Source organism: Drosophila arizonae, chromosome X (assembly GCF_054131065.1).
Source record: "Drosophila arizonae isolate 15081-1271.41 chromosome X, UAZ_ARI_1.0, whole genome shotgun sequence".
In the NCBI taxonomy this organism is placed as follows: domain Eukaryota; kingdom Metazoa; phylum Arthropoda; class Insecta; order Diptera; family Drosophilidae; genus Drosophila; species Drosophila arizonae.
In genome coordinates, this window is record NC_142927.1 from 7,766,858 (window position 1) to 7,782,398 (window position 15,541).

A 15,541-nucleotide genomic window follows, 5' to 3' on the forward strand; every position below is an offset into this window, starting at 1 on the left:
ATATTTCGATCAATTAACGATATTTCTATTAGAAATGCGCTTTGAACTCTGGGTGACCCAAGTGAGAATTCGTTTTGCTCTTGGCCGCTCAAGTGGAATCTGACTTGTTGGTGTGTTTGCACAATCAAAAGGTCGTCAGCGGCGGGTCCCAGAGGTGAGACGAATTGTGAAATGGAGTTGGCTATTAGGGGACAAATGGAAATATCTTCTATTGCCAGTCAACACTTTCGTTTCACTTCCTTTCACTTCATTTAGAAATACACGCGCTTGGATCTTTTATATTTTTGATTTTCTTGCTGCTTTCATTAATCAAAAATTGCCTTTATTCAGCTTGAGATAAATAATTGCTATCTTATTATGCCGATTGTCGTTGCTGTCGCCGCCATCGACCCTCGGCCCCGCTCACTCGCCTATAGCCTCTCGCCTCTCGCCTTTGGCCGCTGTCCAAGTTCTTTATAAACAGCACGGCGCCCTTTGTGAGTGCTGCACGAATCGAAATCGAAATCGAAATCGATCAATCATTTTTCACACTTGGCCCAGCATCCAGCGTCAAGTGAGAGAGGCCGCCGAGCCCTGTGGAGTGCACAGATACAGCAACAAACATGTGTCTGTATCTGTATACAGGTACATAGATACAATTACAGCTATACAGCTATACAGATACAGATACAGATACAGATACAGATACAGATACAGATACAGATACAGATACAGATACAGATACAGATACAGATACAGATACAGATACAGATACAGATACAGATACAGATACAGATACAGATACAGATACAGATACAGATACAGATACAGATACAGATACAGATACAGATACAGATACAGATACAGATACAGATACAGATACAGATACAGATACAGATACAGATACAGATACAGATACAGATACAGATACAGATACAGATACAGATACAGATACAGATACAGATACAGATACAGATACAGATACAGATACAGATACAGATACAGATACAGATACAGATACAGATACAGATACAGATACAGATACAGATACCTCTATCAGTCTGTCCGTTTTCGACTTCGATTTCGAATTCGAGCTCGAATTGTCGATTGTACTTGACTTCGTGTCAATAAATCGTTTCAGTTCTTTTTTTTAAAACACAATTTACGCCGACACAAATGATATTAAAAATCCATTAATAATCCACAGCGACGCATCGATTGCGTCTGATTCTTTATACCTATGTGTGTGTGTGTGTGTGTGTGTGTGCCTACTCGGCCCGGTAACCGCCCTCGCCCCGAGCTCTCGTCTAGCCGAAAGACCCAGCGACAAAGGCCATGGGAAACCTCAGCCACAGCCGCTGCCTCGATCTTCGCTCCAGAAAGCCGCCCAGACAAAGGCGTCACAAACATCTCACATTTAATTACATTTTCCGTACAGTCGCTGGCCGGCTCTGGCCAGCGCTGGCCACGCCCCCTTTTTGTAGCAGCGGACGCCAAGGAGCTGATATTTGTTTACTTATCGAATTTAATTATATCATAAAAATATTAATTTGTATAACAGTTAGCCCCAAGGCTAAACACACAAAACTTTTCCCTCAGCCCTAATCATGAGAAAATTCTTAAAGCTGCCTTCTTTCTTAAAGTTTAATTGGCATTGGATAATACAGTTTGGTGATGAAGAAACTTTTAACTAAATTCAAGTTAAGATAAAGCACAATTTTTCTTAAAGTCGAAGTTGGATGAAGGAGCCTGTGATAAGGCGACGCTTGACTGTGCTTAGCTAATGATATGCTGCGATAGCTGAACGATTTGATTGATAGAAGTCGATGCATGACGTTTTATATATATTTTGATTATATACAATATATTATATAGAATCTGCATTACATACATACATACATTACATCTCTATTGTAGATGTAAAGTTGCATGAGAAGCTCTGTCAAAGCAACAGGAGGGCAACACTGATAAGAGAGAAGTATGGAAAGACCATTCGTAAACGCAGGACTTATACGCTCGGGATTAACAGCCTTATTTGAAGCTGCCTAAAGTTGTTTAAGTTAGACTCAATCAATATATTCTCAATATATTCTTAATACACTCGAGTCTGGATAATTCGTACTAAATCGAGAATCGCCATAAATCGAAAAAGAATTCTCAATAATTCTCTATAATTTGAATTTCTGTGTAAATAAAAAAAAAAAAAAAAAGAAAAACTAATCCCCTTGACATTTCGAACTATAGGCATCATACTGTATGAATTTCATTAATACTTTGAAATTTGCATTAGTTGTTACCTATGTTAATATATTTTAATTGATTGAAAGTGAAAGGGGTATATTGGTTTGATACCCAAGTCGATATGTACTTGTGCGTCCTTCCGTCCGTCTGGCTAGAGAAGGTGCATCCAGGATACAACTTGTTTACTTTCTATAGTCAGGAGGAGCTCGTGCTTATGTGTGGGTATATATACCATATGTTTTTGTCATGTATGGTATACAAAAAATAAAAAATAAAAAATAAATAAAACAAACAAACAACAAAAACTCATATAAATATATCAAATACTACCTATTATTATCTATCTATATATCTATCTATTCCTCTGTCTATCTCTCTATCCCTCTATATAATTATTTATCTATTCATCTAGGTATCTATCCCTCTATATATATATATCTATTAATCTATAAATACCGCTATATTTCTATATATATAGCTATCTATCCCTCTATATATCTAGCTATCTTTCTCTCTATTAGATAAGCAGCTCACCCCAGTGGGCCAGGTTAAGTACACTCAACAAAAGCGCTCTGATTAATTTCGTCTTAAAAGTATTATTAATATATATTATTTAATTTATTGTAAAAGTAGTTTCATTTCGCTAGTTCCTCAATATTGCAACAACAAATAAATTCTCATTTGGCTTTAACTTAAATTTAGACTTAAAGACTTTAGGCTTTGGGCAAATGAAATTTTGTGAATGAATCAATTACAGTTGATTATCGCATCTAAAGTAATTGCAGAATACAATCCAATCTATTATATATTTGTAAACATATACTATTATATATATATTGGCTTGGGCAATATTGTTAATCAATTAGGATTGCACAGGCCGAGGCAAAATATTGATTCAGCAACTGGTTCTCGGTCCCGTTGAGGTGCGTTTTGGAAATTCGAAATTCTTGTTAGTGCCAAGAGGCTGTGCATCGTTGTCAATGGTGCCAGCCCGGTCTGCCCCAGCCTGGCCCTTGGCTCCGTCTCTGTCTCTGTCTCGGGGAATCCAAAATGGAAGAGATTTGTTTACACTTTGCCGTCTGCGCCTGGGCGGCTGGACGCCCGGGCTGCCAAATATGCGAAATAAGCAGGAGACGGGCGACTGAGTGACTGAGTGAGTGAGTGAGTGAGCCAGGCCCAGTTCAAAATGGAAACTCCGTCCTGCATTGGTCGCTGGGTCACGCACATGGCTATGAGCATTGGGTAATGGGTAATGGGTAGGCACACACACAGACACACACACATACACACATTGAACCGCTGCCTTTGGGTTTGGTGGTGCAATTATCGCTCAGCGCCCTTCAAATATTTTCTCAATGAATGCGTGAAATCTGCGCGAGTCTCTGCAATCTGAATCTGAGGCTGAGGTTGAGGCTGATGCTGATGCTGAGACGGGGCGGTCGGTTGGTAAGAGTTTTTGTTGTTGTTGTTGCTGTTGTTTTTTGGCTATTGCACAACATTCGCTCGCTGCCAGGTAGCTAGTTTCCATTGTTGCGTCGCGTTGCCATGAATATGTGGCACATAATGTGCCCAATAATTAAGTGAAAGGGTTACAATCGGGCTTCATGAGAACTTCGCCCGGCAACCGGGTGATAAAATGTTGCTCGAGAAAAAGGGTTTACGAACAAACATGTCGTCGAAAATTTCATAATGGCCGCGACCCATAAAAATTGCCAGCTTTGCGAATGGATGGATGGCTGGCTGGATGGCTGGATGGCTATACAGCTGAGTAATCAGGTAAGGACCACAGAACGGATGCAGCATGCACGATTCTCCGGGCTGGCTACACACACACACACATACACATATATATACATTTATTTGTAGGTAGTTCAATGACTATGCCGCGCGCACACGTCCATCAAGGAAGCTCAATAAAAGTAAGCACCCAAGGCAAACTAAGTACGAAATGCGAGCACAATAAAAACTATGCTGCAGCGCACGCTTCATACAAAGTACAAACAGGATCTCGATAATGCGCTGCATTGTACAGGTACTTAACAGTATAACATACACACATACACACACCTAGTCACACACATGTGTGTGTGTGTGTGTATGTATTTATTAATTTATGAGCCTATCATCAGCGGTATAAACTCAACAATGAACCTTTGCGCTTTGCGCTTTACTCCTGTGCCAGCTTTGCCTTGTTTTTTTTTTTTATATCTTTTTTAATTCACAAATCCAAGCTTGAATGTGAACTCTATATTAAATATGAATAGAATAAAATATATTCTGAGAGAAAAGAGAAACAGCATACTGCATACAGCATACAGCATACAGCATACAGCATACAGCATACAGCATACAGCATACAGCATACAGCATACACATACAGCATACAGCATACAGCATACAGCATACAGCATACAGCATACAGCATACAGCATACAGCATACAGCATACAGCATACAGCATACAGCATACAGCATACAGCATACAGCATACAGCATACAGCATACAGCATACAGCATACAGCATACAGCATACAGCATACAGCATACAGCATACAGCATACAGCATACAGCATACATACAGCATACAGCATACAGCATACAGCATACAGCATACAGCATACAGCATACAGCATACAGCATACAGCATACAGCATACAGCATACAGCATACAGCATACAGCATACAGCATACAGCATACAGCATACAGCATACAGCATACAGCATACAGCATACAGCATACAGCATACAGCATACAGCATACAGCATACAGCATACAGCATACAGCATACAGCATACAGCATACAGCATACAGCATACAGCACAGCATACAGCATACAGCATACAGCATACAGCATACAGCATACAGCATACAGCATACAGCATACAGCATACAGCATACAGCATACAGCATACAGCATACAGCATACAGCATACAGCATACAGCATATAGCATACAGCATACAGCATACAGCATAGCAGAGGTGGGGCATGATAACATTATACTTGATATTTGAGTAAGATCATATATGCGTTTATTTAAATATGATTTCATTTTCAAAATCATATTTAATTAATTTCCCATCAGATTTCAATTGAGTTTACAAACTCAAATCTAATATACAATATAATTTTCAATAATAATTAAATTAAGTTCAATTTGATATTCTTTTGTCATGTGGGTGGGCTAGATTAAAAAAAAAAAAAAAAAAAAAAAAAAAAATAGAAAAGAAAAGAAAATCTATTATCTATATCTTTTATCTAACTCTTGGTGCACTATCTGCGGGCATCTATTGTTGCTGTTGGGAGCGGAAATGCATGAAACATATTTTGCGCTCTTTCTTAATTTTAATCTGGATGAAAACATCTGCAGCAAATATGAAATCATATAATATTTGGCCAGATTGAACAACTGCAATAACAACAACAACAACAACAACAACTGAGAGATTTGATACCAATAGAGAGAGAGAAAGGCCCAGTTACAGATATCTAAACAAGCAGCAAAATGTTCCATTGTTACTGTTGTTGTTGTTGTTACCCATTGTTGTTGTTGTTGTTATTATTATTGCTGTTGTTGGCATTGTCTGGCTGTCAGTTGTAATTATGGCGTAATTGCGCATTGTTAGCAATGGATAATCCTTGAACAATATCGACTTTCGATCTCCATCTTGGGTTTCGCACAGCCATTGCCGCTATCTAAGCCAAAGGCTGCCAGCGACCACGCCCATTTTGAAGTCGCTTATAGTTTGCCACTTCTACTATCTGTTATTATTTTGTTATTTAAATATATATTTACCTAGCTTTGACTAGAACATTTGAGTTCATTCTATATACATATATATTTTTTCAGAATATCAGCGTATTACAAACTATCATAAACAAATTCAGTGTTATATTTCGAATGCATGCGCTCAGTCCAAATATCGCCATTGATTGCTACACTCTTTGAGCGGTCGGGCGTAACTGATTGCCTAATGCTCGCTCATTTTACATAACATTCTGTGTTTATACCAACTAAAAGTTGTTAAAATATATAATTTACTTAGTATGCCAACAGACTTTGTAAAGCCCATAGATTAAACGGGCAGAGAAATCATTAGATGTAAAATAGAATGGAATGAAATTTTTAATATAAATGTACAAAAAATATATAATGTACATATATGAAATATATATAATAAACATATATGAAATATGGCAGAAATATTTAATATATAGATGTCGTAGTTCGAGCTGATCCAGATGCATTCTGTGTCGATCCTTCAGGCTCTATTTGACTTTCACTAATTATCATGTCTTATCTCCATAATATAAGTCTTTTTAATGTACTTATAATAAGTCTACGATATGATTTATATATACAAATAAATACATACATACATTTACAAACAATTCTCATTCTATGAGACCTTGAAATGATCTAAAAAGGCTAAAGTAATTTCACTTTGCTGTGGACTCAAACTGAGCAATCTATAATCTATGCTTACATAACTGCATTATCGTAGCACTCTCTATATATACATATATACAGCTGCATCTGGCAACTAAATTAACAGTTTCTAGCGATCAGAATGGGCTGCAGCAGCTGCAAGTCGCTGCAAGTTGAGTGAAAGGCTTGTCGCTTAGATTGATGGAGAGTTCTGACAGGCAGTGTGCTTGAGTCGGCTGAATAAGCTGCGATACGGCTTAGGAATTACAAGCATGTATATAAATATATATTATACACATACATATGTATATATCTATATATGTATTTTGATGTGCTTTAAATATCCAGGCTGGCAGTCAAGAGCGAGCACAGAAATTTACAAAAATTTGTAGTGAGCAAAGCGTCCTTCATTTTGTAAGCATATAAATACATACATACATATAGTATATACATATATACGTGCATTTATATATGTCTCTGTGTGTGTGTGTGTACATTTACTATACTATGTTGAATGATGAATGCATTGCATTCCATGCCGCAATTCGCCCCGTTTGCATGTGTGTGTGTGTGTGTGTGTGTGCCACCACTTGAGTTCACCCCTAAAAATGTTTTTCATCTTCTGTGGCACTCATCTCTGCTCTGCATCCATGTCGCGGTGCATAATTAAAAACTGTAAACCACACAAATAATCCCTTGATAGTAGCATAGACAACAACTCCAACAACAACAACAGCAACAACAGCAACACGTTGTCCGCGAACAATGGGCTTGCATCTGGGGTTGTTCCATCATTATCAAATGTGAGCGTAGCTGAAAGCTGTGCGATCTGCCATTAGATGGTCTTGTGACTACATTTAATGTCAGCCTCACATCTATCAAGAAGACCAACACACACACACACACACACACGCACTCACATACAGATATAAGTAGAGCTCGAATGTGAGAGGGTGCAGCCTTCTAATGTTTTTTGATAGTTGTGCCGACCTATGGGCAATTATAATACGCCCCTGTCGAAAAACCTACCCCAAAGAATTCATAATTATTACTTGATGTGTGGGTTGCTCCTCAGCATTCAGCTTTGCATATATGTATGTGTGAGTGTGTGCGTGTGCGTGTGCGTGCGTGTGTCTGTGATTGTGCACGAGTACTGAGTAAATAAAATCAAGTCCACTTTAAGGGATTAAAATCTGTTGTCATTAGCGTTCAAATTGAATATATAAAATGGAGTTTTCGAATTGATTATCCCATAGCCAAAGTAAAACTCCATGAGTTTGAGAGAGAGAGAGGGAGAGAGAGAGAGAGAGAGACAGAGCGAGAGACAGAGCGAGAGAGAGAGCTATACATGCTAGGGTTCACTATTATAATATACACTAGACAGAATCATATCATATATCATCAGATAACAGCATACAGCATACAGCATACAGCATACAGCATACAGCATACAGCATACAGCATACAGCATACAGCATACAGCATACAGCATACAGCATACAGCATACAGCATACAGCATACAGCATACAGCATACAGCATACAGCATACAGCATACAGCATACAGCATACAGCATACAGCATACAGCATACAGCATACAGCATACAGCATACAGCATACAGCATACAGCATACAGCATACAGCATACAGCATACAGCATACAGCATACAGCATACAGCATACAGCATACAGCATACAGCATACAGCATACAGCATACAGCATACAGCATACAGCATACAGCATACAGCATACAGCATACAGCATACAGCATACAGCATACAGCATACAGCATACAGCATACAGCATACAGCATACAGCATACAGCATACAGCATACAGCATACAGCATACAGCATACAGCATACAGCATACAGCATACAGCATACAGCATACAGCATACAGCATACAGCATACAGCATACAGCATACAGCATACAGCATACAGCATACAGCATACAGCATACAGCATACAGTAGAACTCGACAGACAGACTCTATTTATTTCCTATTCTATTTGAAAGCTTTCACGAAAAACTATCCGAATATCGATATCTTCTAAAGTTGAATTCAGTAAAAATTTAATTTGGCTTAAAAATATTTTCAGAGTAAAACTAAAGGCTGCAATCTTAATTTAAAGTCTGTGAGCTGAACTATGTAGAGTTGAGTGAGGAAAAACAGTGCTTGACCAACGGGGAAAACTTTTGCAAGTTTTCCAATGCTGTGGATTTTGCAGTAGCAAAATTTTCGCCGAGGACATGGCCTAAGCCTATTTCGTTAGGGCAGGAGACGCGGCTAAGTGTATGGGCAAAAAAAAGCCGAGAGAGAGAGAGATAGAGAGACAATGAGAGTGGGTGAGGGTGAATGGGAGGGAGGTGGGGTGCAGCGACAAGAAAAAGTATTAAAATTTGTAAGCGAATTCATGAAAATTTCCTTCTGGGAATTCATTAGCGAATGGAAGGAGGCAACCGACAGCAGCAAGGACGCAAGGACACAATGCTGGGCAGGACAGGGCCGTGGAAAGGGGAAAGGGGGTCATGGAGTTGTCTTCTATTATGTTATTCTATGACCGTGCCGCCCGCTGTATCTAATTTGGCCATATTATGAATTTAACCCTTTCGTGTTTGCTGGATATTTAAACAACTGTTTGCACAAAAGTTTAGCCAGAAGGTCGGCCAAAATTGAAGCTGCTGCTGCTGCTGCTGATGCTGATGCTGCCACTGCTGCTCATAATTTCTCCACCTTCGAAATTGATTCCCCGTAATGCGTATACCCCGAAGCACTGCTCCTGCTCCTGCTCCTGCTCCAGCTGCTGCTGCTGCCCCAAAACAGGCCGCCTTAGACGCCTTGTCTACGTTGTCTGGCATAGTCTGGCGTTGTGTTTGTCTGCCTGAAAGTGAACTTTGCTCTGGGTTTCTCTCTCTCTCTCTCTCTCTCTCTCTCTCTCCTGCTCTCTCTCTCTCTTTTGCCGTCGTGGACCATTCGGTTGGCCTAGCCTTGGCGCTTGTTCCGTTTCATTAATGGGCGACCCATTACCGTGGGGTATTCCAGCGATGTTTTTCATTTACTTTGCCCTCGTAGTTTTCTTTGTTCTCCGACTGCTGCGGCAGCCAGTTGCGAGGACTGTGCCGATTCTTAAGGCTTTCAAGTGAACACTCCGCCAGGATTTGGCACTGCGACTTCTGCTTACGGCCTGCTAATGATGCCTTTTCCAGCAATTTAATTGTTAAACAATGAAAACGCTTTTGATTACAAGAAAAACAATCGTCGCACCGCAATTTTTGTTGTTGAAGGCGAACGAACTTCGCCTGCGACGCCAACTGAGCTTTGTTGGCGGAGAAGTTTCTTCTACTTCTACTTCATCGTCTTCTTCTTCTTCTTCTTCATGTTGTTGTTGTTTCGGTTTGGCTCTTCGTGGCCGCAGGGAACGGCAGGATGTTTATTAATTTTTACCTGAGGTTATCTATTTGTCGCGCTATGTTTTTATTCAGCCCTTTTTCTTGGTTGTTTTTTTTTTTTTTCTCTTGTTTTGGGGTTGAACCTGGTTCAGTTCGCTGCTTTTCCTCCTCTTTCACCTTCTTCCTCTCTAGCATCTTGCTTACGTTTCGCTGTTGTTTTTTTGGCTGCGCCGCAATTTTCATGCTCATTAAATAATTTCAGCGCATCAAAGTTTTTAGCTCCTTCCGCCGGAGCATCTGCCCGTAGCTGGAGCTGCGTCTTGGGCATAGGCTGGGACGTCGGAAAAGGCGGGCGTTAAAAAGTTTTTATTGAAAGTTGTAATTTAAATTTATTAGGTTTCACATTTTAATTAATGCGCACTTCTTACTTGCTCTCCCATTCTCTCTCTCTCTCGCTCCCCCTCGTTCTCTTCATTTAGCTGCTACCTTCAATTTGGGAGTTCCTGTTCCTGTTCCTCTTCCTATTCCTGCTCCCGCTCCCATTCCGCTTGCTGGTCATATGCCCCCTCCTAAATCAATTTCAAATTTAATTCCACTTCTTGTTGCTACGACAACGCAATTATCTCTGGACATTCACTCACAATTGAACTCGGAGAATCACATTTTCCCGTTTCCCTTGTCACATTTCAAGCATTGGCTAATTAAACGATTATATAGCATACAGCATACAGCATACAACATGCAGCATACAGCATACAGCATACAGCATACAGCATACAGCATACAGCATACAGCATACAGCATACAGCATACAGCATACAGCATACAGCATACAGCATACAGCATACAGCATAACAGCAATACAGCATACAGCATACAGCATACAGCATACAGCATACAGCATACAGCATACAGCATACAGCATACAGACATACAGCATACAGCATACAGCATACAGCATACAGCATACAGCATACCAGCCATACAGCATACAGCATACAGCATACAGCAGACAGCATACAGCATACAGCATACAGCATACAGCATACAGCATACAGCAAAGCATACAGCATACAGCATACAGCATACAGCATACAGCATACAGCATACAGCATACGCATACAGCATACAGCATACAGCATACAGCATACAGCATACAGCATACAGCATACGCATACAGCATACAGCATACAGCATACAGCATACAGCATACAGCATACAGCATACAGCATACAGCATACAGCATACAGCATACAGCATACAGCATACAGCATACAGCATACAGCATACAGCATACAGCATACAGCATACAGCATACAGCATACAGCATACAGCATACAGCATACAGCATACAGCATACAGCATACAGTATACAGCATCCAGCATACAGCATACAGCATACAGCATACAGCATACAGCATACAGCATACAGCATACAGCATACAGCATACAGCATACAGCATACAGCATACAGCATACAGCATACAGTATACAGCATACAGCATACAGCATACAGCATACAGCATACAGGATACAGCATACAGCATACAGCATACAGCATATTTTCCCACCTTAGAATTCTCATACAATTCAAAGGCACAAAGTGGACATTAAAAGCGCAAAAGCAGAGGGTGTGGCTCTAGTGGGCGTAACTCGGACAAGTGCTGTACGCAGCTGGAAAGAAATGTTATTCCAATTCCTATTCACGGCCAGTCACGATTATTTTTTAACAACCAAGAAACAAACCAATTTAGTATCGCTTACAATGGACGCTCTCGTGTCAAAAGCACATTTTTTCACTCTCTCTCTCTCTTTCTCCCTCTGTCTTCGCTGTTAACGGCACGCACCTTTACACGACACACGCACATACACCTAAGTGAACAGTATACATACATTTTATTTATATATATAAATATATAATATAAATGTTGCTGAGAATGCTGCTAAGTAAACCGTTATTGGCTCTATTTTTATCGTAAGCAAATTTTGTACTGCACTTAAAGATATTTCAAACAAGTAGCGTTGACTGCATAATACTCGTTTATGGAGGGGAAAACAGACTAAATCAGATTTTGACTGTAGAACAGACTCTATTCTCTTTTTCTTTTCTTTTCTTATAATTATAAGGAATTCATCCTGAAACAAAAAACTGTTATATTATATTAGAAAACTAGCAGGCCCGGCAAACGTTGCATTGCCCTCTATATTATTTCTAGGTAAAAAATTGTTGAAAGCTATGTTGTTCAGGCTGGGATACACTGATAAATTTATTAATCGGATTTTCATTCAAGCACCTTGTTGTAAACGACATTCTTCGTTTTTTGGTCGGGTGCAAGAACAAATAATGCGGATCGTTTGCCAACACGTGAGCATGCCACGTACAATTGACCATGAGAAAAACACGCATTTTCTAGATTGAGGCCACAAATAGTCAAAGATTGGCCCTGTGACTTGTTGATCGTCATGGCGAAGGCAAGACGAAGCGGGAATTGAATTCGTTTAAATTCAAAGGGCATATCTGTTGAGCTCATCGGAATCCTAGAAATAAGAACTTCCTCATCTTTAAATTTTCCTTTGAGTATCAACGCGTGAATCACATTGCTCATCAGTTTTCTTATCACCAAACGCGTTCCATTGCACAGTTTTGGTTGGTTTAAATTTCTAAGCATGCAAATCATGGAGAATTGCTCTTTTCATAGCTGTGTTCATTTCTTGACGCCGGTCAAGTTGTTCTTCCATATTGCCCATGAAGTATATTTGCAAGAATTTTTGCTGTGCATCTTCAATAGGTTGCAATGATCCAATGCGATGGCAAATCTGGCCTTGAATCTTTAAATTCAAAGCCATAGTTATAGTTATATTTACAAACACTATTTACAGAAATCTAACAAACTACATTATTCAAAATTTTTTTTTGGCAGTCATAGAAAATAAAATTTTTAACGTAAATTACCTTAAATATCCGTCTCCAATATTTTCCGCCCCAAGTTATGTCATTTGGAAACAGGCATTGTATTTTTGAGTGCTCGCTAGAAAATGTCGTGATTCTAGTGTTTCGCCATAAAGCAGGGAACGCAATGGCTATGGTGACCGCTAATGGCAATGTCACTTTACCACTAAGGCAGCACAAACCGGGCGTTTCACCAGCAAACTTCAATGCGCCACAATGCTAGCAAACAACGTCCATTGGACCAATGCAAACTAAACGATTCAAGCTGTAATCAATGGTGCAATCATATCGAAACGCTGCTCGATTCAAATCAATCCTTGAACCATTTCTTATTGCCATTTCACGGGCTGCCTCTCTTTGAGAAGCACGAATTAAGGCCCTTCTTCCCTGGGTACTAACGCGGAGCCTTTCTCGGGCGATTTCTCGCTCTTCGTCAGATAATTGACTCGCGCTATTCCGTTGCCTAATTGCATTATGGGTCCGCCGGGAAAGATTAGATCTTCTAGGACGCGGCATTTTTATTAATAGTAATACTGCCCTCGCACAAAACCATATAAAACAATCGAGAAATATAAATATAAATAATTTACTCAAATTTATGTTTGAGACAAACAAATACCTGAACTTTCGAGATATTTAGCTTTTGTAAAAGTCCAAAAATACAATTTTTAATAATTAACTTTTTTTTTTTAATTTCGAATTTTGAATTTTGAATTTTTTATTTATTTTTGATTGTTAGGTTTTAATCTTTTGATTTTTTTTTTAATTTTTGCAGATTTTTGATTTGAAATATTTATAAAGTTTAAAAGTCCGAAAATATAAAAAGCCAAAAATACACTTTTTAATAATTACCTTTTTTTTTTTTTAATTTCGAATTTTTAATTTTTTATTTATTTTTTGAACAGTCAGGTTTTAATCTTTTGATTTTTTGCAGATTTTTGATTTGAAATATTTTTCCTTTTGATTTGAAAAATTTTTTTTTTTTTTTTTTTTTTTTTTGAATAGTCAGGTCTGCTCGAGGTCAGGAGACCGTAGACTGACTGACTACATTTGTTTATTTACTTCTACACTATTGTCAAAACTGTCACTGTTACCAAGCCTACTGGGTATAAAAAAAATTTGAACATTTGGGGAAAAAACCGCGTTTTTCAAGTATTCGGCAAATTTTTTCAGTATTTTTAAGACCCTATACTAAACTCGTTGCGGAGACAAATCCAACAAATCAAAAACCATGAAAATTGGTTCAGCCCAAATCAAGTTATAAGCAGTCTTCACTTTTACACAACTTTCTTTTATATATATAGATGATAGGAAAATACTACACTGAATGTTGGAATCGGAGGCAGTCGACTGCTAAATATTTTAACGCTCGATTTCACCAGAAACTTTGTTAGTCACAATGAGTTTTCCTAAATTTGAATTCATTCATAATTTACAAAGTCGGTCCTAATGTAATGTGTGGAGTGGATCAGCAATGATTATATTAAAGATATGTTGAAATCGTTTTATTATTGCCTCTGATTGTTAAATTTCTGATGAATATATTATTTATGACATATGTATATGTATTACTCATATATGAGCATTACTCATATATAACATCGGTAGATCAATCATCTGAGTACGGTCTTCCAGCTAAAGCGACTACAATCTGAGTGAGGCTAACAAAATCTGAGCTAATATCATGCAAAAGTTATAGCTAATTCAATTCCGCATCGTTTCAAGAGAAGCAGGGCTATATTTATAGTATCCCAAAGATCCCAAGAAATATTCTATTGAGAGCTTATAAGGTGATTTGATAAGATATTATAATAGACAATAATTATATGATGACAATCAATATTCTTCCCAAAGGTTGTTGTCATATAATCTTATGTCAGACGAAGGGCAGAATGTTGTCGGTAATTTTTATCTTTTACGCCAATCCATCGCTAAAATATTCTCCCATTATTTGTTTGTGAACGAGCGTAAAAGAGCTTAGCTTAAATATGATTAATAATATTAATATTAATCATTAAGGCGAGCGCAGGATTTTTCGCTTAACATAATGCCGATCAGTTCATCATTTTTTCGTTGGGTTTTCCCTGAGGAAACCCGTTCGAGCCAGATGCAGTCGGGTGGGTAGTTCTCATTGGTTGCGAGGCGCAAAATATTATGCCTATATGCCAGTATTCCTATGTTACACACGCGCACATGCTTTGCATGTATTTGTGCTGTGATATGACATAATGGCATATGGGGTTAAATTACGTTTACAGCGCCGAGTGGTTGTTGTTGCCGCCCTTACCGCCATTGAAGGCAACCTCAAATCGCAATTGGAATTTCAATCAGTGTATGTGCCTGCCTCTCGCCCCATCCCTCTCCCTCTCCCACTCGGTGTAGCTCTGTCTCTCTCTCTCTCTCTGTCTCTACCTCTCTCTCTTTACTAATATCAGAATCATTTGACTAGCGACAATTGATGAATCGACAGAGACAATGCAGCTTTGTTGGCCCCCGTTGTGTGTTGTGTGTTGCAGGTGCGCAGCAGCAAACAATGTGATATGTGTGCAT

At 38.8% G+C, this 15,541-nt stretch overlaps 1 long non-coding RNA gene across 1 annotated transcript; it reads right to left on the reverse strand.

Annotated features, from left to right (window-relative positions):
* Positions 1-12,280: 12,280 nt before the first annotated feature.
* Positions 12,281-14,293, reverse strand: LOC149267846 (uncharacterized). Its single transcript, XR_016271121.1, has 3 exons — positions 13,611-14,293; positions 12,995-13,524; positions 12,281-12,870 (listed from the first exon to the last, which is right to left on the reverse strand). It is a non-coding gene; the product is annotated as an uncharacterized LOC149267846 (long non-coding RNA).
* Between the last annotated feature and the right edge of the window lie 1,248 nt (positions 14,294-15,541).